The sequence below is a fragment of the Trichosurus vulpecula genome, chromosome 2, assembly GCF_011100635.1.
Source record: "Trichosurus vulpecula isolate mTriVul1 chromosome 2, mTriVul1.pri, whole genome shotgun sequence".
Taxonomy (NCBI): Eukaryota; Metazoa; Chordata; class Mammalia; order Diprotodontia; family Phalangeridae; genus Trichosurus; species Trichosurus vulpecula.
The window spans coordinates 157,278,783-157,305,208 of NC_050574.1; the positions used below are offsets into that span (position 1 = coordinate 157,278,783).

The 26,426-nt window shown below is 42.6% G+C and overlaps 1 long non-coding RNA gene across 1 annotated transcript in view; it reads left to right on the forward strand.

Moving 5' to 3' along the window:
• Positions 1 to 13,787: 13,787 nt before the first annotated feature.
• The window catches only part of LOC118835282, an 80,764-nt gene continuing 68,125 nt past the window's right edge, over positions 13,788 to 26,426 (forward strand). The window contains exon 1 of the long non-coding RNA XR_005009495.1: positions 13,788 to 13,893. This is a non-coding gene — a long non-coding RNA (uncharacterized LOC118835282). The remainder of the gene's footprint in view (positions 13,894 to 26,426) is intronic.

Genomic DNA, 26,426 nt, shown 5'->3' on the forward strand with positions numbered 1-26,426 from the left:
CTGCTATATAGTTCTATGATGGGAATTTTAGATGAAGTAGCATGGCAAGTTGGCAGGGGAATGGTTTAAGGCAGGGGTGGGGATTTGTTCTGTAAAATTTGGATTCAGTCAAAAGGCTGCACTTAAGGACCTAGAAGTCCACCTGTGCCCTTAAGGCCTCAGATTCCCCACCCCTGGTTTAGGGACAAGTGAGATTTCTTGGTTTCATCGTACTGAGGAGGCAGCTGCTCTCCACCTAATAGGGAATTACATATTTGTATAGGTAAGACAGAGCCAGTCAAAGTTTTTGCAGAGAAGGGAAGTCCAAACCTCTCCTGTCTCCCCAGCCCCTAAAGATGCGTGTAAGCAATAAACACTCCTACACTTGATGGTGGTTATTCTAACCTTTGTCTTGGGGATACTAAATTGCCTGGAAACTCTGATGAGATAACTCTTCTGCCCTTGGCTTAAGAGAAAGAGAGGTGTAGGAGCAGAGAAAAGCCAGGTGATTAGCAGAAAGTGAGGATTCTATGATATCTGCCCTGTAACTTAGTGATCCTCTTCATCTTGCCAGTAAGCAGTCAATGGTGTTGTGTAGGTGATTTGTGTTGTAGATCATTTCCTGAAAGCTCCCCAGAGTCATCAGGCAACAGCAACTGTCAATCACCGAAGCAGCGGTGGAATGTGTGGATTCTGGAAGTGGGAAGCTCTACCACCTCTGATCAATCATTGGCACTCCCCGTTCTTCACTTAGAATGAAATTTAGTAGACATATTAAAATGCAGCCAAGCACAATAAAGTGCAGTTTGAAGTCTAAAATACAGCTTGTCAGCGGAGTATTTAGTAGTGTGCTTTAATATGCATAAGTGCAAACAAAAATTTAGTGTGTAGGCTAAAATACACATTAGCAATTTCATAAGTGATCTGAAATTGAAGAATACAAGAGGAACTTTTTGGAAGGTTTAAACAAGAGGGGTCCAAAAAATGCTGTAAATCTTCAGGACATCCTTCCTTCTATTCCCAAATAGAAAACATTAGGTTTTCAGGCTACCAGTGGTGTTGTCTTTATTTTATTTCATACACCTGGATGGATCTCTTGACACCTGCATGCTCTGCTGGGGCACAGGAGATGCCTGCTGCTCTGGAAGAATTCTAATGCTGCAGTGCGGGAGATGGAAGGCCAGGTTGTTCAAAGTCATTGGGCAAACAGGAGGAAAGTTACCAGATGGAAACTCAGCTTTGCAGCAGACTTTAGAAGGGATTTGGTTCGGCATCATCACGCAAAGTAGAGAAGGATGCTTGCCTTGGTGATTGAGCTCTACTGAGTTACTTTGGATATACTGAGAGTCAAAGATAGCAGACAAAATAGAGGTCTTACTACACATACAGCTAAAACATTGCATATGAGGGCAGAGCACACTGCAAGGAGCATATGTAGACCTGAACTAAGCTCCCTCTGGTCATTTCAAGGATGCATTTGCTCAACACTGAGGTTCTCTGGGGTGATGCAGCAATCTCTTGATCCCGATGATGGTATTAAGGGTTTTGGTCTCTTGCTAAAGAACATGCTCAACTCCATTTGGCTCCTCCTGTCCCATGATAGGGCACTTCATAAAACAGGATTGACCACTGACCTGGGAGGAGTGGCTCACTGTAACAATGATGCTGCTAGCAGCTGCTGTGGAGGTGTAAGACCAGTAACACCAGCACACAGGAGGGCTGCTAGCACAGGTTCTCTGATCTGCTTTTCTAAGGAAAACAACTTTAAGGGTTTACAATCTCACTTTAATTAAAAACACATACATCATTCACTTAGTTCAGGGGGAAAAGTCAGCACCCTGAACTTCAGAGAAAACACAAATTAGAAGCAGAAATTATATAAACAGAGCAAATAACACAAATCAGCAGACAGGGTTTCTAACTGTCTGTCCATAGCAATACATACATAATCACCAGAGAGAGAAGCACCAACATCTGGGTTTTCAAAGCCAGGGGGCTCCTTAATGGCTACCCAGAGGCTTGTCTGGTCAAATCACACTAACACTCTTCCAGTGAGTGAGCCCCAGACAAAATGCTAACCTCAGACCATATGTACACTTCTTCAGGGTCAGAGGGCATCACAACCATGCAACTCAAACCCAGTCCATTCTCAAAGAGGACCCAAATGACATCATTATGTTGGAGTCAAGGTACAGTATGTCCAACTGTGACTGATCAGATCAATATGAACTTGGAAGGCTCTACCACAGATTGGGCACAAATAGTCCATATGAACATATGGAATGGAGATGTCTCTAAATTTGTTCATTTCGTGTTTCTTTTGGGCTACTGCAATTCTCCTTTGCTTATAGAGCACAGTGCCTTCTTTGATGGGGCATGCCATGCTGGGTAGTCCTTTTTCAGTGTCTCCCACATCACATAATCACTTCCAGAGTTCTTCAGAAAGACCTTGAGAGTGTCCTTGTAGTGCTTCTTCTGACTACCATGTGAGTGCTTGCCTTGCGTGTGTTCTCCATCAAATAGTCTTTGGGGCATTTTGGGCACTTGAACAACACAGCCTGAGTTGTGCTCTGAAGTAGAATCTAAATGCTTGGCAATTCAGCTAGAAAAAGAATCTTGGTACCCTATCTTGCCAGGTGATCTTCAGAAACCTCCTAGGACAATTCAAATGGAAGTGATTCAGATTCTTGGCACGGCACCAGTACACTGTCCAGGTTTCCCAGGCATAAAACAATGAGGTCAGCTCAGTGGCTCTGTAGACCTTCAGTTTGGTGGGCAGCCTAAAACCTCTTCTCTCCCACACTTTTCTTCAGAGCCCCCTGAACATTGAGCTAGGTCTGGCAATGAGTGCATCCACCTCATCATCTATGTAGACATCCCTCGAAAGTATACTGCCAAGGAACCACACCATTCAAAATTCCTCCATTTGCTGTGACTGATGGTTCCACGTACGGATGGTGTGGTGCTGGCTGGTGAAGTGCCTGTGTTTCTTGGTGTCGTTAGGCCAAAATGAGCACAAGCAGCAGAGAATCGATATATGCTTTGTTGCATCACAGCTTCAGAGGTTGCGTTAAGTGCGCAATCATCTGCAAACAAAAAGTCACTCACCAATTCTCTCTCCACTCTAGTCTTGGCTTGTAGCCTTTTCAAGTTAAATAATTTACCATCAGTAACGTAGCTGACCTTGATGCCGTTTTCATCCTTGTTGAACAGTGGGCAGCCTAAGTGAAGGTGAAATGACTGTTCCGCTGTCCCACTAAAGGTTTCAAGTTTTAACCTTTTTTGTATCAACTTCCTGTGGGGGGGGGTGATAATATAATAGGAATTATGGGTTATTGTTTCATCTTTTTATTCTTTGTCAGTGCCTACTTATTAGTCTTTTGTTTGTTTCAATATTTTTTAAATGGAGGAAATAAATAGCTTAAACCTGATCTATATTGTTTATTGAGTAACTTTCTCATTAATTTTGGGGGAGATTTGAGGCTTGAGTTAGGGACGTCCTCTGAGGCCCTGGGAAGGGGTCATAAAAACCTAGAGTATAAGCAAAATAACTTCACCCCTATCTCTAGCGGTCAAGAACCCCCCAGTGCTGAACACAATAATTTCATGAGTCCTGAACTGGCCTCGCTTAGTGGAAGAGGGAATCCTTAGTCATCCTGGACCCAGGGCCTTATTACAGCATTATAACATTTCCTACCCTACCCCCACCTCCTCAGATTTGCGATTTAATTGTTGTAGCAAACTGACATTGAAGAAGCTGTATTGCCTCTCATAATAAGAGCTTAGTTTAATAGTTGGTCAGAATCTGTGCTTTATTCTTACATCGATGATGTTTGGCTGTGAATCATGAGAAGAATTAAAGCAGAGAGTGACCAGAATGGTAACTGAGAGGCATGTGATGGGTATGAATAGACTACACAATATCACCAACCAAGGACTGAGCAACAGAAACAGTACGAAGGAAGCTGTCAGGAAGATTTATGATGGGGAAAGATAGTCATGTGGTTGAGAGCAAGGGATAATTGATGGACAGCTTGAATGCCCCACTGGCACGTTCATAGAGCATCAAGAGAACTAGAGGAAGCCCTTCAGTGTGTTAGGTGCACCCTTGTGGAGGACATGGACAAGAGTGACTCTGGACGAGAGAGCTTGAGTGACTCTGAAGGGATTATTGACATCTATGAGTTCACTGATCCATTGAAATATGGATGTATCTGTCAGACCTGAGGATTCACTGAAGTTTCTGCACTCAGCTAAACTATGGTTCTGAAAGTCATAGACTTAATGTAATATCACTGAAAATCTCCATTAACCCCCACCCAACATAGAATATTTCAAAATTCATTAAAAAAAATCAAAGTTATGCCTGGAGCAGCTGGGTAGCGCAGGGGATAGAGAGTACTGGGCCTGGAATCAGAAAGGTCTGAGTTCTAATCCAGCCTCAGACATTTGCTAGCTGTGTGACCCCGGGCAAGTCATTTAACCTCTGTTTGCCTTAACCCACTGGAGAAGGAAATGGCAAACCACTCCAGTATCTTTGCTGAGAAAACACAGACAATATTGGCGTGCGATGGTCTACAGAGTCACGAAAGAATTGGACACAACTGAGTGACTGAACAAAAGCAACAACAAACTAAATCTGCCTTGACCATTAACCATATTCCTTCGATTAACTGTGGGTATTCCCCAAACCTCCATCTGATGTCCTCTTCCCTTCCTTGTCTACACTCCACCAATTCTCCTAAGTTTATCTTGATGCCGATGATTATCACATCTATACGGGAACCCTAGTTTCTTTTCTGAGTTCTGTTCCCAAATCACCAGTGGCCTTGTCAACATTTCCAATCACATGCCTAGTAGACAATTCAAACTCAATTGTAAAAATGGGATCCATTAACTTTGTACCCCAAATTCTTACCTCCCATCTTTTCTACTTCTGTTTCAGGCACCTCTATCCTTACAGTTATTTATCTTCTCCCTTTTCACCCCCTCTTTAACCCAACTCTCTTCCAAACTTCCTTATTTCTGTAAAGGGTCCATTGTTCAGTAATTTTTCAGTTATGTCTAAATTTGGGATTTTCTTGGCAAAGATACTTGAGTGGTTTGCCTTTTCCTCTGGCTCATTTTTACAGATGAAGAAACCAAGGCAAACAAGATTAAGTGACTTGCCCAGGGTCACACAGCTAGTAAGTGTCTAAGGCCAGATTTGAACTTAGGAAGATGAGTCTTTCTGACTCCAGGCCCAGCACTCTATTCATTGTGCCACCTAGCTGCCCCTTTCTCCCTCTACCCCCAATTGTCTTGGATCGTTGTATTGATCACACTAGCCAAGTCTTTCACAGTTGATCATCATTTCAACATTGCTGTTACTGTTTGCAATGATCTCCCAGTTCTTCTCACCTCGCTTTGCATCAGTTCACATAGATCTTGCCATGTTTTTCTGAAACCATTATCTATGATACCTTTTATGCTAACGTAGTTTCCTTGATTCGCTCTTTTAATCAGGTCTATTTTTGCTTTTGCTTTGTCTAAGATCATGATTGCTACCTACCCCCCTCCCCCCACCTTTTTTACTTCAGCTGAAGCATATTAGATTCTGCTCCCGCCCTTTATTTTAACTGTGTGTGTCTTGGTTTCATGTGTGTCTCTTGTGGCCTGTCTTGTAACTGTGGAGCTCCTGAAGCTGTGGTGCTGCTTCCAAATGTGTGGGTTCCGGACAGGTCTCCGTCCTAGTGTCAGCGATTTCTCCTGCTGACCTCTTAACTTTCCTTAAGCCAGAAAAAATGTCTCACCCTGACTTTTTGTTGGCTCTGCTGCTCTAAAATTTTATTTGAGATGTTATTTCAGAGTTGTTTGGAGGGGAATGTTGGGAGAGATCAACCGGGTGGTTGCCCCTAATTCACCATCTTGGCTCTGCCAGCCTTTGGCCTTTTAAAATGTATTATGATCTAGTCTCCTAGTACCAGCTGGATGCTAGCAACGTTGTGATGAAATTTAATTAAACACATCTCAGTTCAGCTCAACTCAATTCAATAAGACTTTGGGCCGTCTCTATGGAAAAATAGGGGCTGGGGTCAAAAGGGATTCTTTTTTCTTACTTTCTTGTTTGTACTAGCAATTTTATACTAAGAGGGACAAAAAAATCATATCCCTTTTACCTGGGAAAGAAAAGGGATTCTCTTTTTTGCTTTCCTTTTCCTCTAGCAATTTTATATGAAGAGGGACAAAAAGTCAGAAGTGCTGTTGCTGTTGTACTGTAACTGTTGGTAAGTAGATCTTAGAATTATCTAACTAATTTAGATTTGGGAACTTCAGATTTTTAATTTTATAGATGAGGCAACTGAGGACGTGTGATTTGTCCAAGGTCCATCTGGGCTAGGTATTGTATATGCCATTGAATGCATACAAAAACTCTAAAAATACATTTTAATAATGATGAAGTCCAGGCAGAGGCAAGGACAGTCAGCAACCGATGGTGTCTAGTCAGAGACAAAGACAAGTTGAGAAGAAATACCTTTTGATTATAAAAATGTATTCAACCAAATGAGGCAGTTGGTACATGAGCCACTGATTAGGTACCCCAGGGTTATCGGTAGGAGAGGTAAGGTAATTAGAAGATCTACACTTCCAGATTGAAATCCTAAAATGTAGGAGACTATTTACATTCTGAGGAATCAAAGTACATTCATTCTCCCTGTTCTAATACAGAGGAACGTCCTGCCTTTAATAGGGGCCCTGGGGAATTATGATTTTAGTGTGGTCTTGCTTTTCAGTAGAAAAACAAAATGTTGAAAGAAGTTAGACTGGATCAAAGAAAGGAGAGTTTGTGAAGCTCGTATTTCTCCTGAAATAGAAACTTAACATTGCCTATGTTAAAAAAAATGTTAAAAAATTAAATTGGAAAGAAAACATTGGTATTCTTGACAAGGATTAGTGTTTGAGTTGGTGGGAAAGATCATCCTTCAATGAGAGCCTAAATTTTGGAAAACTGGAAGCAGTGAGCATGAGAAGTCTGTTGATCTTCTGATTAATACTCTAGAGTCTTTTCTTAAATTAAGGCAGTGATATTGTCTGTCACATCCAGGTTTGCATATATTTATGTCATTGCTGTTGTCAACAGACTAATTATTATATGTCTCACATCCCATGTTTAGCTTTATACATACATACATACATACATACATACATATATGTGTTTATGTGTATATTACCACCACTGAGGAAAGAAAGCATTTTTAAAATTACAATGCTTTATATTTATGCAGCACATTTTCCCAAGAAATTTAAATCATAGTGGAATAGGCAGGCAAATTTCTAGTGGATATAAAGATGTACAAGACAATGTTATACTGCTTCTCAAACCCAATGAGCCAGATTCTCCTCTCTAAGCTCAGAGGGTGAGCAAAATATTCTCAGTCCCAAGCCCAGACCCTCTGCTATTTTTTCCACATTTCTAACTTATCACTAAATCGGGAAGGATTTGTTTCCTAGGACCAGGGGCACTCTACAACCATTAATTAATCCAGTCCCTTTTATGACCAACAGGCAGAGAATTGACTAGGTTTAGTGTGTAGTGGGTGGGAAGCTAACTGGTCCACACAGAGAGTGGATGAATAACCTTGATCTCATCAGCATCATTCCCTGAAAAACTGAGATACTGAGGTAGACAGGATAAGCAAAAGAGGAAAAGAAAGGCTTTGCATACATGAGGAAAAATCCAGTGTGAACAAAAGAATACAATATTTTATATATTTTTTTAAATGTGTGCATTGCTATTAGTTCTCAGTTTATTGATCCAGTGCTTAGCACAGTGTCTGGCACATAGTAAGCACTTAATAAATGTTTATTTATTGATTAGCTGATGTGCTTTTATTTTTTAAACATCATTATCACCACCCATGACACCTTTTCTTCCTAACAGAAACCTCTTTTGTAACAAATATGTGCAGACAGGCAAAACAAATCAACACATTGGCCATGTTGAATGGCTCATTTACACTTGATATCTCTTTATCCATAGACAGGAATCATACTTTACCAGTACTGAGATTCTGAAATCTCAATTGGTCATTGCATGTTCTTTTATTTTGTTAAATGATATTTTATTTTTCCCAATTACATGTACAGACAATTTTTAACATTCATTAAATTTTTTTTGAAGTTCCAAATTTTCTTCCTTCCTCTCTTACCTCCCCCCTCGCTGAAATGGTAAGCAATTTGATACAGATTATACATGTGTAATCACACAAAACATATTCAATATTAGTTATGTTGTGAAAGAAGACACAGACCCAAAGGCAAAAAAACCAGACAAAAAATAAAATGAAAAATAATATGCTTTGACCCGCATTCAGACTCCATCAGTACTTTCTCTGGAGGTGGATAGCATTTTTTCATCATGAGTTCTTTAGAACTGTCTTGGATCATTGTATCGCTGAGAATAGCTGTCATTCACAGTTGATCATTGTACAATATTGCTGTTACTGTGCACGATGTTCTCTTGGTTCTGTTCACTTCACTTTGCATCAGTTCGTATAGGCCTTTCCAGGTTTTTCTGAAATCAGTCTACTTGTCATTTCTTATAGCACAATACTATCCCACTAGAATTATATACCACAACTTTTTCGGCCATTATCCAATGGATAGGCATCCCCTCAATTTCGAATTCTTTGCCAGTACAAAAAGAGGTGCTATAAATATTTTTGTACATGTAGGTCCTTTCCCCCCTTTTAAAAAAAATTGATCAGAGTTTTAAAGTATTTCAATGTCAGCATTCCTTTCTCTCACCTTTGACCTCCTTGGAGTATATGATTAATAGTGGTATGACTTGGTCAAAGGCTGTGTACCTTTGCTTAGTGCCTTTTAAAAATTTAACTTCAAACTGTTTTCCAGAATGGTTAGACCAAATCACAGTTCCACCAATAGGATATCAGAATGCCTGCCTTCCCACAGCCCCTCCAACATTTGTCATTTTTGTCTTTTGTCATTTTTATCAATCTGAGAGGTCTAAGTTGAAACCTCAGAGCTCATTTAATTTATTTGTTGTTGTTCAGTTGTTTCAATCATGTCCGACTGTGACCTTATTTGGGGTTTTCTTGGCAAAGATATTGGAGTGATTTGTCATTGCCTTCTCTAGCTCATTTTACACATGAGTAAACTGAGGCAAATAGGGTTAAGTGACATGCCTAGGATCACACAGCTAGTAAGTGTCTAAGGCTGGATTTGGACTCAGGTGTTCCTGATTCCAGGCCTGGTGCTCTATCCACTGCACCACCGACTTGCCCTGTTTAATTTACACTTCTCCAATTTTCATTGATTTGGACGATTCTTTCATATGGTTTTGATAGTTTGCATTTCTTCTTTTGACAACTACTTGTTCCTATCTTTTGACCACTGATATATGAGAAATGGCTCTTGTTTTTATGTTTGTAACAATTCCCTAGATACATGGAATTCAATATATTCAACAATTTCACCAGGCAACTTACATCAGTGAATGTGGTGCCAAACTCCAAAATGAATGAACAAATGATTTGGCAGACACATTTAAATACCCAGTATTTCAAATCAGATGTCCTGTAGGCATCTCAAACTCAACATATTCAGAACATGGCTCCATTATCTTTCTTTTCTAACCTTTTCCCTCTCTCCAGTATTCTTATTGTTGTCAGTGGGCACCGCAGTCACCGAGACTTACAACCTAGCATTTGCCTTCAGAGGCCACAAGGTGCTGCCATAGATAGGTCAGTTACTGCTAAGCTCAAATCTGACCTCAAACACAAACTAAGTTGTGTGACTCTGGGCAAGTCGCTTAACCTCTCTTTGCCTTAGTTTTGTCATCTGTAAAATGGGAATGCTAGTAGCACCTACCCGTTAAGGGTGTTGTGAGAATCAAATAAGATGATATTTGTAAAGTGCTCTGCAAACCTTAAAGTAATGGCAATCTATCAATCAATTAACAAACATTAATTAAGTATATGCTTTCTGCACAGGATTATGCTAGGTATTGGGGATACAAGCGTAAAACAAACTTCTGTTATGGAGGAAGAAGAGATAGAGACAATATATGAAGAATGTGATAAGATTCTCTAAACCAAATCAACATATATAGATGCTTGGTGGCTATCAATGTAGAGGTGGTCACATGGGGCATGGTAAATAATTTCTTGGCAAATATAGTTCCTCATTAAGAAATGAAATAAGCCAAGAGTCGTAGATTAGATTGATAAAGCATTTGTAAGCTCTTTTTATGCACCAGACATATTATGCACCAGGCACCTCTGCTGGTATACAAATCCAAGCAAGCAAAGACAGTATCCATCCTCAAAGAGCCTGAATCCTAATAGAGGAAGACAACACACAAAACTCAGAAACCTTCTACATGTATCTAATGTATATGAAACTATACATACTTTTTTTTTTAAAGGTGGCTCTGGAAATGATAGTCACTAAACAGCAGCAAACACACATCCAAATGAAAATGACTATATTTTGATAGACAGGAAACACCTATTTCTTACAGTCTTCCTTTCCATCCCAAACAATGCCCATATACTAGAAGACTTTGAGAAATATGTCAATATCCTCTCAAAGACCCTAGCCTCCCACTTCATCAGTTTGCTCAACTTCCATAACTCTCACCCCACCTTTACTTCAGCTGCATTCAGGGATGGTCACACCCTTGATCTTTCCCATACCCGCTTCCATGATCAAATTCCTCTAATCGATCATAACTCATAGGATCTAGATTGAGAGCTGGAAGAGACGTTAGAGTCCCTTCTAGCTTTCCATTTCTTCCTGTGACTTACTTTTCTTATGTCTTTGTCCTTACCATATCTTCCAGTCCCTTCATTCCTCAGAGGTCTCCAAGACTATCACCCCTGACTTGGCTTCACTCTTCTACCTTTCCAAACATTATTCTATTGCTAACCAGGATAACTTTGCACTGTCAAATTCCTTATCCCCTTGTCCTATCATTCATTGCTCATGCCTTGTCAAACTCCTTCTTTGCATTACCTCTGCCATCTACCTCCTGTGCTCTAATTTACATGCTACTGAATAGAGATACAGGAACTCCTGCAAATATGCTGACTGAATCCACCACAAATTTATGTTATCTAATATTTACTGGGCCCTTACTGCCTCAAGGTAGTCCTCATTATTCTTCCTTAATTGGCTTCTACCACATTCTCCACTGAAGTTAATTCAAATCTCTCTTCTCTTGAAGCCTCACCCATCCTATTTACTCCCTCATCCTTAGTAGAGGTTATTGACTCATATTTTGGGAAAAAAAAAGGAAGTCATTTTGGATAGTGCTATCTTCTCTTTCCTACTCGATAATCCTTGACACTATCCTCCAATCTCTCCTTTACTCTGGTCTCTGAAGAAGGGGTTGCCAATTCCTTTGTTTACACCCTTGATTCCAATCCTTTCCTGTCTCCTCTGGAAGACTGCTCCCCAAATCTTTCTCCCCCTTTCTATAATTTTCAACTTTCCCCTATTTACTGGCTCCTTTTCTACTGTCTACAAACATACTTGGGTTTTCTCCATCATTAAAAAAACAAAAACAAAAAAATAAACCTTCACTTCACCAGATTATTTCCTCAAACTCTTGTTTTCTATCTTTCTTTCCTTTCACAGCCAAACTCCCAGGGGAAAAAAAGTTGTCTATATTCCTTACCTCCATTTCCTCTTCTCCTTCTCATTTTTCAACCTTTGTAATCTGGATTTTGACTCTTAAGACCCTAGTGAAACTGCTTTCTCTAAAAGTTATCAGCAATCTCTGAATTGTCAAGCTCAATGGCATTTTTCCAATCTTCATCCTTCTTGACGCTTCTGAGACATCTGACACTATACTTACCATCTTCTTTTCTTAAATATTCTTTCCTCTCTATTTTCATGAACTCTCTTGTTTTCTTCCAGTCTACACCTGTTTGCCTGCTCCTTCCCAGTCTCTTTCACTGGATCATCATCTATGTCCCACCTCCTAACTAGGAATGTCACCCTATTCTCACTCCTAGGCTCCTTCCTAGGCTGCCTTTCTGCGTGCTCTTTCACTAATATCATCAGCTCCCTTGGGTTCACTTATCTCCAGCCAGATGATTTCCAAATCAATAGATCTGGTCCTAATGTCTGATCCAGACTCTAATCCGACATCGCCAACTGTCAATTGGACATTTCCAACTCTCCCGTAGGTGTCTCAAACCCAAAATACCCTTAGCAGAACCTGTCTTTCCCCCTAAACCCACTCCTCTTATTTTTCCTATTTCTGTTAAGGCTGCCATCATCCTCCCAATAACCCAGATTTGTAACCTCGGAGTCAGCCTTCCTTGACTTTTCCTCTCTTGTTGTCACTTCCCCACCCCCATCCAATCTGTTGCCAATTCTTGTCACCGCCAAAGTACTCTATCCCCCAAACCTCTGCCCTCTCTAATCTATCCTTCTCACAGCTTCCAAAGTGATATTCATTAAGCATTCCGGGGCTCAAAAAGCTCCAGAGGCTTCCTGTTGCTCCCGGATCAAATACAAAATCCTGTGGCCTTTAAAATTCTTCACACTTTGGTTCCCTCCTACCTTCCCAGGCTTATTATACATACTACTATTTACACTCTCTTTGGGGACTTAGCACAGTGCCTCTTACTTACACAGGAGGCACTTAATAAATGCTAGTGGACTAAGTGACCCTTCTCAACACCACTCCCTGACTTCCCTAACTTCCTTCAAATCCCGTTGAACTTCTACCACGAGCAGCTAGGTGGCGCAGTAAATAGAGAGCTGGGCCTGGAAGTCAGGAAGACCGGAGTTCAAATCCTGTCTCAGATACTTGGTCATTTAAACCTGTATGCCTCAGTTTCCTCATAGGAAAATGAGCTGGAGAAGAAAATAGCAAATTATTCCAGTATCTTTGCCAAGCAAACCCTAAATGGGGTCAGGAAGAGTTGACTGAACAACAAAAAGAGTGCTTCCTTCTGAAAGAAGTCTTTCCCAGTTCTCTTTAATCTTAGTGCCTTTCTTCTGAGACTAATTTATTCTCTCTCTCTCTATATATATCTTGTTTATACATAATTGTTTGCATGCTGTCTTCCTCATTAGACTGTGAGCTCCTTGAGGGCAGGAATTGTTTTTTGCTTTCTTTGTATCGCCTTAGCACAGTGTCTGGCACATAGTAGCCCTCTAAAATGCTAGTTGACTGACTTCTTGTGATCGCTCTTACATAATCCACCTCCTGCCTCAGGCTTCTGCATGAGCCATCCCTCGTGCCTGGAATTCACTCCTTTCTCACCCCAGCCTTGGGAATCCCTGGCCTCCTTCAAAGCTCAGCTCAAGAGCCTGCTTTTACAGGGAGCCTATGCCCATCCCCACCCCCATTACTTTCTTAGTTTGTATACATTTTAAGATTAATGTTCTACAAATATGTTATTTCCCCTATGAATGGAATGTTAAGTCCCTCGTCTCGTTTTTGTCTCTACCGCCTGCGTCACACGTAGTAGGTGCTCATTAAATCAATGAATGAACGGCCCTTGGTACTGATGGTTTTCTAATCTGGATTTCTAGCATGACATTTGATTTTTTTAAGAGATTGCTGGATGTCGCTGCTGGGGGGAGGGGGACAGACGGACGGACGGAAAAGAAGAAGGTGGACCCTGTTGTAAGGGTGCGGGAGGAATGAGCCGGGGAGGAGGACGCGGAGCAGGGAGGAGGGGCAGGGAGGAGGGCGCGGGAGGAGCGCCGGGAGCCCAGCGGCTGGGAGCCGGGTTAGGGTTAGGGGGCGGAGGATCCCGCTTCCCGGCGGCAGAGGGCGCCTCTCGTTCCCGTGTCCAGCCTGCTGGGGCTGGGGAGAGGAGAGGGAGCGAAAGCACCGGCGGCTCCTGCCACGTATTCCTCCCGGCCGCGGCGGTGAGGCAGGAAGCCGAGGTGAGAGTGGGGCCGGCGGCCGCGCCGGGGGAACCGACCGGAGCCGCGGGCTGGCCAGGGGACTGGCCCGGGACCTCCGCCTCCCCGTCCCCGCTCCGCTCCCCGAGCCCGGGCTTGCTACCCCCGGGCAGTTCCCAACCCGCCCGCGGGACTGCCTAGCGGGCTCAACTCCGAGCCCCGGGAAGGGAGGAAGGAAGGGGCCGAGAGAGGACGCGTCCCCGCCCGTCCCAGCTCAGGAAGTGCGGCCGGGGCCGCCCCGAGAGCGAGCGGGAAGCGGGCAGGGCAGCCGGAGCCGGCGCGTGGCGTGGGGAGGGCGGGGGAAAGTTGGGGCGGAGTGGGAGCTCGGAGCGGCCCGGGGCTGCGGGGAAGGAGGCTCGGCTTGGGCAGGGACGAGGTGGAACAGGAGGCGGGGTGCTGGGTCGGGGGTCAGGGCTGCGCACCGCCGGAGTTTGGGGAGGGGGTCACCGTTGGGCCGGGGAGGGGCGCTAGTGGAGGTCAGGAGCCCGGAGCCTCTGGGAGCGTTCTCTGGCTCCGGGCAGCGAAGGAGGCGAGTCGCGCTGCGAGTTTGGGTCACGGGGACGTGTGGGAGGGTCGGCTCCTCGTGGCCCACGCCGGGTCTTGCCGACTCCAGGAAGTGACCTGTGGTCGGATTGGGGGCCGAGGGGCGGCCGGGGACCACGGAGTTTAGCCTCCGCTTTGTCCCTCCCACGAAGCCTGTCTGCCCCTGCCATGTGGAAGTTCTGCCCCCGTCTCTGAGTGGAGGTCAGTGCTGGGGTCCAGGATGTCTGCTGATCCCTGAAACCTTGACCAGCAGGGTCAGCATGCTTGTAAAGGGAGGAAGCCGCGCTAGTGGAGGACAGCCGCCTCTAACTAAGAATGGGTAACAGTCGGCGGCCGCCTCGGTTAGCCCTCGCTGCCAAGCCTCCCGCGGTGCCTAATCCTTCTGGCCTCGCTGCTTGATCCTGGGGGAAGTTTGAACCAGTTTGAATGGGTAAGACTTTCAGTAAGGCTCGGAGTTTAATAGGATTAGATCGCCTAGAAATCCACTCCTCTCTCACTTTTTCCACCTCCTCCCTTCACCCTCCTGTCTTTTCCACGCTGCGGGTAACCTGCACATCCAGGGTTAAAATACCATTTTAATGCCTCACACATCAGCAGCTTCGAGAGCCCCAGAGTTCCACTCTAGCTGGAGGGTCTCCTTTGGAGTCAGTCGCAGCTCTGTTCTTTTATCTGATTATCTTTTATCGGGTTATTTCAGCAACAAGTGGTTCTGAGGATTTGGATTCTATAAACCCACTGCTCCATGCCTGAGGGCGGTAGAGGTGAAGGGTGCTGTCTTTTCCCGAGTGCCAGGGAGAGTAATGGAGACCTAGATTCACAGTGGGTTCTGCCACTCTCTGCACTGAGTGGTCTCCCCGTTAGATCATGAGCTCCGTGAGTGAAAGGACCTTTTTTGCCGCTTTTTGTATCCCCGGCACTTAGCACGGTGCCTGGTATGCTAGAGCCGAATGGCGCTTCATAAATGATTATTAACTTATTATTTAGTTTCCTCGTCTGTAAAATGATAGAAAGCGTCTAGGGTCTCTTCCATCCTTGAAATCATGCCGTCCTGCCCGGGGCTGGAATGGGCTTCTAAGAGAGGCTGTGCAATCGCCTTCCTTGGAGGACTTTTAAAAATGAGACCAGATCCATCGTGCAAATTAAAATCCCGGCCCCACTACGGCAAAGAAATGTGGATAGGCTTAAAAGGAAAGTCTGGAGGCGAGAAAGGCTAGAGAGAGCAGGAGTGGAGAAGTCAGCCCAGAGGAGCTCCAGCCCACGGGGTTTCAAGAGCTTAAGCGACTGGCCCGCTGTTAGCGAGTTGGTGGTAGGGCCACAACTGGAGCTTAGGGCTTGCATTCTCAAGTATGGTGGTCCCTGGGACCTCATACTGTGTGTTTTCTTACCTAGCTCATTTGATTTTACGACAGTAGCATGGGGCGTGGGAAGAAGACGCGTTGGGGCCCAGGAGGCTAGATTCGAGGCCTGCAGGGGCTATTTATAAATACTGACAGTGGCACATCCATCAAATGTTATCGCCTTAGTAGGCCTCAGTTTCCCCCTTTGTAAAATGTGACCCGGTTCGATTTGATGACCCCTCGGGTCCTTTTCCGCGGTATGATTTTTTAAGTCCTATGACACAGGCGGAGCAAATATTCTTATTTCCATGTTGCCAATGCCTTTTAAGCGTCCTAGAAGTTGTGACTTGCCCAGAGTTACACAACCAGTGGCTCTGGGATTTGAGCCTAGATCTTCTAACTCCTACTCTAGTTTCTCTTTATACTTTTAGCATTTACTTCCCAGGGCTGTTACAGCCATAAAATGAGAAAATATATGTAAAGTGCTCTGTAAACCTCAAAGATATGCGTGTGTGTATAGCTATACATATGTATGCATGTGTGTGTATGTGTATACACACACAGAGATATATCCTTATTTGTGTGCATATATACATAACGGTATGTGTGTGTGTATATATATGTGTGTATATACTTATGTATCTATATATGTGTGTATATTGTATGTACATATTATATATATGTGTATTATGTGTGTATGTGTGTGTATATATATCTTCATTGGATTATAAGCTCCTTGAAGGCAGGAATTTCTTTTGCATCGTTTTTCATCCCCACTGCTTAACACAGTGCCTGGCACATAATACGTGCTTAATAAATGCTTATTGCTTGATTTGTTGGCATATTTGTGTATTTATAAAGGTTAGCTATTGTCAGAGTGGCTAAACATTTATTAAGAATGGAAAGGACAGCCTAACCCGTAGATACACACAGTTGGAACATGTATATGGTATGTGTTCTGGCAGCCTAAAAACTGGGTGGGAAGGAGGAAACATTCAAGGCTGGACTAAATGACCAGTTAGGTTGACCTTGGTATTGTCATCTTCCCTGAAGTAGGGTTCTTTTTGAGTTGAGTAATTCTGTGATCCCAGTGAGAGATAGGCACCATGTACATTTTTTCACCCTCATACCCATTTTTCACCCTCACTTGGACGGTTATTGGTGGGCTCCTGGTCCATCTGACGGCTTTCAACTTCAAATCATCCTTTTCTGGTAGGTATACACTGGTGGAAAACCAGTGTAGTGAAAAGCAAGTAAACATCATAAAAAAGAGCATGAGGCAGCAGCATTCTCCCTTCTGAGTGGAAGGAAGAGCTGAGGTTCAGGTTAGTTTCCCCTAACCAAGTGTTTTTTTGGTGGTGGTTGTTAAGTTGCTTTTAAAATAAATACTCTGTTTAACCAAATCCGTTTCAGCAATCTGTTTTTGCTGGCTCTTGAAAATTGCAATTAGTCATGCTTTAGTCTGTGTTTTCAAAGGTAGTGGTAGAATTATAGCCTCTACCCACTTGTTTTAGTAAATATTTGACTTATTAGCCTAAGTTTTAAAATGTTTAATTTATAAAATTTACTTTGATTCTTAGGGCTAGAAAATTGATCAATCAAATAGAAGTGAATGAACGTACGTGTGTGTGTGTGTGTGTGTCCAGTTCAAATTTAAGGGGTAGCTAAGATGTAGAAGTTGGGGTTGAACTTGATAGGGACCAGTAAGACTTGAGTTCAAATACGACTTCTGACCTCCCCATGTGACCATCAAAAATCCTTTCTCTGGTCTTGATTCCTTATCTCTAAAATGCAGAGATTGGGTTAGGTGACCTCAAGGTCTTTCTTTTTGGGCTCTAAGATTCGCAGAATAGCGGTGTGTTATAATAGTCATTAGGGCGGTATTATTTTACTGTTTCCAGAAGGGGCTGTAATGGGACTTTGGGACGTATGGTAGCAAATTCTGTTGCCCTGGTAAATGAACCCAATTATTGCCTTAAGCACAGAAACGTAAATTTTCGACTTTGTCAATATCTATTTATTCAGCTTTTTAAATCGCATCTTTTACAGGAGTGCTCCAGGGCACAAGTACAGAAAGCTGATACATTAATTATAATAAGTAAAACATTACAGAACAACAACTAACCATTTCATCTAATAACATAGAAAAGAATTGGTAGTCTTGGTACTACTGTTTGTGGGAAGACCACACAGAATAAATAGGAGCTCTTAGGTAGAAGCAATACGTTTTACTCTGTGAACCCCATGTGTCCCCCTTCTACACCCCCAGCCCTGACAAACCTCTACCCCTCCTTATGGGAATGAGCAAAGATTGTGGTTCAATCCTTCTGCCTTTGGGCTTAGTTTTTACAGTTTGAGGTCCAATCAGTCGACTGTCGTTTTTAATAGCTCCTACTCTGTGTGAGGCACCCTGCTGGATGCTAAGAATACAAAGTCAAAGGTAGTATTAATTCCCATGCTGTGCCCCTCACCCCAGTTCCCTTACGGTAGTGCCTCACTGATGAGTGCTTTTGGAAGTACTTCCAGAGAGGTAATTTCAGTTTTCCTTCTGACTCATCACTGCAACCCATGTCCCTGGAACATCTGCTGGGGGTAGGGAGAGGAGGGTGGAGGGTGGAGAGGAAGGGTTAAATTTGACCCAGCAAATTCAGGGGGCATCAAGCTGATGCTGAGTAGACACATAGTTGAAGAGAGGCCTCCATCTTCAGGATACATATAAATATAAATATTCGGACACAGTGTGCAAGGCGTAGAAAAAACACTTTGTCAGGGTCTTGGTAGGGGGATTGGGAAAAGAAGGTGAAATGGATTTCTGCCATGCATAAACTGTTCTGTATCTCTTCCTCTCATTGAAAAATTGAATATTTCCTAAACTTCCTTTTTGGTCTCTTCATTTTCTGGCTTTTCTATTCTGAAACTCTCCCTGTTCTCCTGGGATGAAGAGGTTAGGGAGAAGCTTCGAAGGGGAGGGGGAAACGTTCCAATCAATCCACAAGCATTTATTAAATGCCTACTGTGTGTTTCTCCTGTGCTGGGCACTGGGGATACAAAAACAAAAGGTAATAGTCCCCAAGGAGCTTAAATTCTTTTGGGGGTAGGGGAGAGAAGAAGAATATAAGTATATGAGAAAAAGTACATTTATAAGGACAGTTTTTGCTTTCTTTGTATCCCTGGTTCTTAGCACAGCACATGGAACATTGTAAGTGTATAATAAATGCTTGCTGACGATCCACATACAGATGTACATATTTATGTCAGAACATATAAAAATTAATTTTTATCTATACATGTGTATATATACATATACACCTGTGTATATGTGTATATATGTATATATAGCAAGTTAAATTTTTTTTTTTTTTAGTAGAAGGAAGCCCTAACAATGGGGGAGGAGGGTGGATGTTGGATCAAGAAAGACCTTCTTTGTTGGTAGTGGCTCTTGAGCCCTGCTTGAAAGGAAGGCAAAGATTCTACAAAATGGAGGTGGAAAAGGTGTACGTTCCATATGTAGGGAACAGCCTGTACAAATACACCGATCTGGGCACATAAAGTGAGAAGGGTGTGTTGACTGGAGTGTGTGAAGGGGAGTAATATTGGGAGGGGAAGGGAATAAGCATTTGTTAAACTCCTGCCGTGTGCCAGGCACTGTGCTGAACACTTTACAAACGTTGTCTCGTCTGATATATAATAAGGATGGGAAGTTAGGTTGGCACAAAGTTGCAGAGGGTTTTAAATCCCAAACAAGGCTATCTGTTTGTATTTACTGCTCTCAGACCTTACTGTGAAGCCTCATTATGTCATGGGGATGACCTCTGGGGTTCTTATTATGTATGCCAATAGAGCATAAACTCTGGCGAGTCTGTATTGCAAAGGCTTCATGACAAACCGTGTTTGTTATCCAAGGACTAACAGTCTATGAAGTTATACAGGGGTTAAGGAGCTATATAGGTGGAGGCAGAGCCCCTATTAACAAAAGCACATCCTGGAAGTATGGAAGAACTGGGAAAAACTTTATAATAGTGCTTTGTCTTGTTGGCATGGTGGATAGGGTCCTAGCCTTGAAACCAGAAAGACTTGGCTTCAGATCCCATCTTAGATTCTTAAAAGCTGCGTGATGCTAGGCATCTTAATGCCAGTCACTTAATCTTTCTGTGTTGGTTTCCTTACCTGTAAAATGAGTGACTAGGTGACCCCTAGGGTCCTGTCCAGCTCCATATCTGTGATAATATGATCCTAAGCTATATAGTCCGACACACATCTGAACAACTATCTGTGGTTTTCAAAGTGCTGAAGCAGACACATTTTATTTGAGGCTTATAACATTCCCATTAGGGGAAGAAGACAGGGCAGCTGTTTTCTCTATGCTAGAGGAGAGGGAAGGCAGTTGGACAGGTAGGAAAAGTAGGGTGGGATATTAGCACTGTCTTCTAATAACTTTACAATGCCTTCCACTTTTAAATCTTTGGTAGCTAGGGTAAGAAACATTTAATAAGATTCATTAGTCCCCTGGTGGAGAAATTGGGACCTTTAGAAAGCTGTGCGGTAGTATTTCCTCATTTGTAAAATGAGGGGGATGGTCTATTCCGGGGTTCTTAACCTTTTTTTTTAATCATTGATCCCTTTGGCAGGTAGGTGGCACAGTGGATAGAGTGCTGGGCCTGGAGTCAGGAACACTTGAGTTCAAATCTGGCTTTAGATGCTCACTTGGTGTGTGACCCTGGGCAAGTCACTTAGCCCTGTTTGCCTCAGCTTCCTCATCTGTAAAACAAGCTGGAGAAGGAAATGGCCAACCGCTGTGATATCTTTGCCAAGAAAACCCCACATGGGGTCACAAAGTCTAACACAACTGGACAACAACCACCACCCTTTGGCAGTCTGGTAAAGCCTGCAGACCTCTTCTCAGAATCATATTTTTAAATAATTGAAGGAAATGCTAAATTTCAGTTAGAGATTAGTGAAAATAAAGATACTTTTTCCCCCATCCAAGTTCAGGATATTGGTTAAGAACCCTTCAACTAAAGAGTCTCTGACATCACTTCTGGCTTGAAGTCCTGTGATCCAGGGCCCAGGATAGGAGGTTACAGGGTCAAGAGGAGTGGGGAGGAGGGAAGGAGGAAGAGTTGAATGGGCAGTCAGCGCAAGATGGAAGAATATTCCATGGCTGGCATGCATATTAAAGGATTTTGTTAAATATTGGTATAATTTCCATTCGGCACTGTAGGGTTTCTCACCGGGCTTTGAAGTTCTCATATTAGAGGCAGATTTTGACTACTCGTGGTAGCATCATAAATGAGTTTCCACAATAAGTACGTATGCTGAGAAGGAAATTAAATTCCACTAGAGTGTTTGTTGTGACTGATGCCAGAATTTTGCTGAGAATTTTATTAGGATTCACTTAGTCTGTGAAAAGTACTTAGTTCTTTGGATACTAATTAGGAAATAGTTAAAAATAAGAAATGTCTCTGTTTTGAAATGCAGGTTTCTTAATTTAATCTTCTTGAACATTCACAACTGGATGTAATTCAGATATGATTTACATTTATGCAGTTAGTTTATAGAATCAGACAAATAATTTAGCCCAATCCCTTCATTTTACCAGGGAAGAAACTGAGGTTTCCTCCTAAAGAGATTAAACAACTTGACTAATGAATTGGGTCTCTCCGGTTCATCTTCTACATCGATGGTTGCCAACAGGATTTTCCTTAGAAGCCAATCTGACTTTATCACTCCTACTCAGTAAACTTCTGTGGCTGCCTTTTGCTGCTAAAATCACGGGCTAATTGTTCGGTTTAGCTCTGAAAGGCCTTTGTTTGCTGGCCCCAGACTCTCTTTCCAGGTTCCTCATGACGGATTACTCCCTCTCTCACACAGTCCAGCCCAACTGGCTTTTTCTCTGTTGCTCACGCACTACAACTGACCTGGTGTATCTTTGCCTTATCCGAGTGGCGTGCCCACAGTGCCCCTCATCCTCACTTCTGTCTCACAGACTCCCTCCCTTTCTAACTTCAGGAGAGTTTAGGCACCGTCTTCTGCAGGAATCCTTTCCAAGGCCTCTCAGCTACCAGTGTCCTCCTTTCCAAAGGATTCAGGCCTAACTACTTTGTATTTATACTCTTTATATTCTATATTTATTTGTTATCTCCTCCATCTCTCCTTGAGAGGAGGGTTTGTTTCTTTCTTTTTATTTGTACCTTAAGTGTCAAGCCCAGGGCCTGGAACATGTTGTTCAGTCACGTCTTTATGACCACATGGACCAAATTGTCTGTGGGGTTTTCCTGGCAAAGATACTGAAGTGGCTTGCCATTTCCTTCTCTAGTGAATTAAGGCAAACAGAGGTTAAGTGACTTGCCCAGGGTCACACAGCTAGTGCTTGAGGTCCGAATTGAACTCAAGTTTTCCTGACTCCAGGCCCAGTGCATTATCCACTGAGCCATCTAGCTGCCTTGCCTGGCACATAGTAGGTGCTTAATTTAAAAAAAAAAAAAGCTTCCTTGCCTGTTACCTAGTAGGTAATTAATAAAAAAAGCTTGTTGATTGTTTGACTGCCCAGGATAACACAGTGGGTAAGTGGCAGAGCCCTAGGATGTGAACCCTGGTCATCTGACTCCACTTTTCCTTAAATTTTTCCTTCTTCCCTCTCCCCCACCATTTTTAATGACTTTATTTTAAATTCTCTCCAATTTTATTTTTCTGTTTGCATATCTCTTTCTTTGATTTAATCTCCTTTCCTTGAAACTGGATCACCTTTTACTTGTCGTTTCTGCCTTGACCTGGTCCTTGGTGGGACCCTTTGCATAGATTTCTTGGGAGACAAGGGGTGATCTTGAATTTGAACATCCCCCAACTCAGTTCTCCGTTTGTATCCCAGGCTTTAATTTTTGGTTTCCTTTTGAGCAGGTGGAGAACACTTTATCATTGCCTTACTTGAGCTTTTCAGAGATTTGTGAAGTGAAAGCTGGGGAATGTTTGTGTTTTTTTTTTTCTCTGTGTAATAAAAGTTGAGCAGTTTATGTCTTTAATAGATACAGTCCCTGACTTCCAAGGGATCAGGGAGAATCTTTTTGCCCATAGATGATAGCCGAGTTTCCTTCTTCTTCATAGATTTGTTCCTAGATGAAGGCCAGTTGGTTACTTTTATGCTTTTCATTGTGTATATATTTTCTTATCACTAGGGCAGAGTATAGAGGTTTATCACGTTTTAAAAACTTGTTTATTACCAAGCCACTATTTGTTCTTGTCTATAAATATATACATGTAAACCTAGAGGAGCACTTATCTATTTTTTTTCAAGAGATCATAGGTCTACAGGTGAAAGTGAGAGTTACTTCTCTTGAATCAGGACCAAAGTTTTTCCCCTTTTCTATTTCCTCATGCAGAAATCAACCAGTATGGGAAATTTTTCTCCAAGACAGCCCAGCCAGCATGGCTAAGATGTAATCAAAGACAGTGAAAGAAATCCTGAGTCTAGGCAAATGGGTGGATCCTTGCTCTTTGTGTTTACTCTGACAGGTCTGGGAAAATGTGGATTCTCTCTCTTGATAGACAGGTGATATGGAAATTGATAAGTCTTTGTGACCAAGATTTGGGTGCTGCTCAGTGTCATGAACTTTGAGACCCTCATTGTAATATAGCCTCCCTCTCATAATATTCATTCTCTCATTAATTATTAACCAATAAGAGTCAATTGCCACCCTCAGGAACACCCATCCTTCCAAGGGCATATAAGCATTTCATGGGTTCTATGAGGGGTCTTTGGCGTTCAAGAGTGCCACTGACTTCTTTTATTAATAACATGCTATCATTATTAATAAAATGATTTGATTACCTAGAAACTATGTCTCTCAAATTTTTGAAATGTCCCAGAAGGGACTTCAGAGGGGCCATCTTACTCGCTGTCCCTCCTCCCCTCACCCATTTTACAGTTAGAGGGGATTGAAACCCATGGGGTTTAAGTAAGACCTTCCCCAGGTTACACAGGTAGTAAGCATCCAATACAAAATATAAACCCAGGACTGTTGATTCCTCTTATTCTATCACATTGCTTCCTTTCTCCATCGGTACTCCTTAGGTAGAAAATCTATTTCAAGATCTTGGTTAAATTTGGATTCACTTTTCTGCGTGTGAAAAGATTCTGGGCTGCTGGCCCAGGTTGAGGTTCTTTGAGAAGTTAGCTTCAGGGCTGTCAGGCTTCCCTTGAACCTGCTCAGGTTCCTTCCCCTGCCTCCTCCCCCCACTTTATTATCATGTGGAAGAGGTCTTTTGAAAAATTTAAAATTTTTCTGACCTTTTCCTCTCTTTGTGGGGGTGGGAGCTAACCAATCCAATCAAAGGTAAAAATTGCCTGGACAATAGAAATTTACTTTCCATTGTTTACATGTAAACAGGATCAATACCTTTCCTGTCCCCCATACCCACCTCGCCTCCCCTTGGGGTTACCACTCTCTTTCTTCAAGTAATATTTAAATTTATTTTGTATTTGCTTACTCTATTAAGATTGAATCTCTTCCCTTCATCCTGGGAGATGCCCGCCCCACTCCCCTCATGATCTCCTTTAGGGCAGCTGGTCTTTGTTTCCCTAGCACCTACCCAAGTGCCTAGTAAGTAGCAGATGTTTAGAGAATATTTGTTGAATTTAATAATCATAAGAACAACCACAATAATAACTAGCATTTACATAGTGCCCACTGTGTGGCAGGCACTGTGTTAAGCGCATTAAACAATGTTATTTCATTTGATCTTCACAGCAACCCTGGAGGGTAGGTGCTGTTATTATCTGAATTTTACAGATAAGGAAACCGAGGCAAACCAGTTAGGTGACTTGCTCAGTCATACAGCTAGTAAGTGTCCAGGCTTCTGATTCCAGGGCTTAGTGCTCTATCCACTGCACCACCTAGATGAAGAAACAAAGGTCAACAGATGTCCCATCAAGCATTTGTTAAGCACCCCCTCACTATGTGACAGGCACTGTGCTAAATTCTGGCAGATAAAAAGAAAGGCCAAAAAGATCCCTGCCCTCAAGGGGATTACCATCTAATGAGGGAAGACAGCAGTCAAACAGCCATGTTCAGGGAAGGTGCATGCACAATAGATTGAAGACCATCTCAGAGGGGAAGGCTTTAGAAGCTTCTTGTTGACTTGAGCCTGTAGAGAAGTTGATCAGATTGCTCAGGGTCACACAATTACTAAGTGTTTGAGTTTGTACTAGATGGCCTCTCTGGTATTTGAATCTATAATTCTATGAAGTGACTCATGAATCGAGTCTTGAAGGAAGCCAGGGGATTCCAGGAAGTGGAGGCAATATGGTCTAATTATGTAGGACAGCTTTTGCTAAGGCAAGGAGTAAGTTATGAATATCAAGGTCTTCCTGACTCCAGGCCCAGTGCTGTTGGTGGGAGGCTTTGAACAAGTGGAGATAATGGACAAAGCAAAAGCTTAAGCTTAGAGGGGTCAGAATAAGAAAGACGGTGGCGAGTAGTTTAGTTCACCTGGACCTAGTTGTCATTACCCCTGGTTTTTCCCTTTAAGGTGAAACAGAACAGATCTAATCCCTCCTTTGTTGGAGAGAGGAGAGACTTTAAGCCAAGATCCCAATTGGAGGAGTGTATTGCCATAGACCAGGTTCAAGATGGTGATGGTGGAGGTGTGACTACCTATTCCACAAAGGTGGTGGCTATATAATGGAGAGAAGGGGGCAAGATACATTCAGGAATATGGAGGCTAGGAGGCAAGATAGAGTCAGGAATATGGAGGCTAGGAGGGAAGAAGGCCTAGCTGGTGAGTACAAGAAGGGGAGGATTTAGGATCTTTGGCATCTCTTGTTGAGTCCCTTGGCTTCTTCTAGGGCATCGATTCTGAAACTTTTTGGTCTCAGGACTCCTTTATGTGCCTAAAAAATTATCTTGGACTCCAAAGAGCTTTTGTTTATGTAGATTTTACTTGTTAATGTCTACTGTGTTAAAAATTAAAATGTTAGTTTTGTCATGAAAATAGTTTTACCCTTTCCAAGATCCTAAAAGGGTCTTGGGAATCTATAGGGGTCCCCAGCCCACACTTTGAGAACCAGTTCTTTAGTTCATTCCTAGCTGAATAGTTCATAAATCTGATTTGTCTTTGAAGGGGGAAGAGGGGAGGAATAGGCTCTTGGAAAATGTTCTTCCCCAGAGTTGTGCTTATGAAGGAAATTCAGCCATGAAAAGCATGAAGAAACCTGCCCAGAGGGATATATATCAATTTTATGTCAGAATTGAAAATAGAAGGAACCTAGCACTATGAACTTTTAGATCTGGAAAGAGGCCTTAGAAATCATTCTAGATCAATCCCCTCTCCTTTCCCCCCCATTTCAAAGGTGAGGGAGCTGAGTCTTATAGAGATTGTGACTTGTCTGAAGTCAAATAGGATCAAGGTGCCCTGAATCCTAGGAGATAAGAGCATTATTTTGGGGGTAACTGGCTTGCTATAGTGTTTATGAAAACTTGGAACTGAAGTCACCCAAGTGGCACATTCAGACCAATCTGTCTTTCTATTGATGCTAATGTGTGTATTTTAGTCTATGGGATGTAAACTGTGAAAACGTTTTCATACACGTGTTTATAATACATAATATGTTATTCACAGACACTTCTCACTAAGTGAGCT